Below are 1,442 nucleotides of genomic sequence, written 5' to 3' on the forward strand. Positions count from 1 at the left end.
CAAACAAGTCTAAAATCCAAGGGTGTGACCCAAGAACTACAACTAGTTCTTGAATCAATCTCGATCTACAAGCTAGTGGAAATCACTTGTAGCCAACCGAGATCTTGGATCTTGTTGTGTTTTGTTATTACTAGAATAGGAAATAAAGAAAGAGAGTATGGAGAGTTGGTAAGAGGCCAAGGTTTTTGTTTTTGCAAAAGGTTGTGTGTGCATGAGTATACTTCACGTTATATAGGTGAGAACATACAATGCACCCTTCATTATAATCGGCCCAATGGGCTCTAAATACATGGCCCTGGCCCAAACATTATATCAACAAACAAAAGCTAGATTAATGCAATGTGATAACAATAGAAATAACAGAAAAGACTATTTTTCAAAACTAGGCTCTACAGTAACCTTATTTAATTCTCGATAATCGATACACATATGCATCGAACCATCTATATTTCACGGTGATGAGCTTGGTCGTATAAATCCTTTTTCTCGCAATTCGTCTAATTGCTTCTTTAATTTTAACATCTATGTGGGCGTTAATTGATATGGTGCTTTAGCAATTGGCGTTGTTTTGGGTATCACATGAATTCTAAATTCTACTTCCTGATCAGGCGGCTGTCTAGGTAGATCTTCTTGAAAGACGCCAAAGTATTCCGGTACTACCGAAATTTCTTTTATTTCCTTTCCCTTGGTGCTAATGATTGCCGAAATCATCATTCGGATGCTTCATTATTGAACATGTTCGAAGCATGCAATAATTTATCTTCTTCAAAAATGATACTGATTCATATAATGGTTTTCCTCTTTTATAACCCGCACAGTGCTTAAATGGCTCCTTCATTGCCAGTAAATTTGATTGGCTTACATGCCAAAAAAATCCTTGTAAGTACAACCATTAGTTATTGTCTTTGGCTTTTTGGGTAATGGAGCTTTATTTCTATTTCCTCCATTCACACTATTACTAGCCTTAGCATTAGGATTTCGTTTGCTACTCTTGGTCATATCCTTAATTACAATTACGAGTTGTCTAATAGTTTCAACAATTAAAGGGTTGCATCAGCGATTCTCTGAGCTATTATATTTTCAATTGCGTTCATATTCAGAGATTTTTCAATATTGGAATTTCCTTGATTATGATTTTCAAGACTGTGATGATTTAATTAGTTAGAATGAACTTCATTCGACATCTGAATTACAAACAAGAAGAGAATATTAATATCTAAATTAAATAATAAAGTAGGCAAGCTATTAATTACACATAGCACATAATATGTCAAAATCGTCGATTATTGTGACATTTACTCTATTTTTATTTATATGCATCATTATACGTTACAACTAATATATATTATAGGTCATTTTTTTACAAGAAAGAAATTACGATATGAACATACATACGTACACACACACAGTTTGTTTCATTCAAGAACTCTAAAAAAGTTAAG

The sequence above is a fragment of the Bidens hawaiensis genome, unplaced genomic scaffold (assembly GCF_021521415.1).
Source record: "Bidens hawaiensis isolate Kalapana, Puna unplaced genomic scaffold, B.hawaiensis_p1.1 tig00007038_1, whole genome shotgun sequence".
NCBI lineage: Eukaryota > Viridiplantae > Streptophyta > Magnoliopsida > Asterales > Asteraceae > Bidens > Bidens hawaiensis.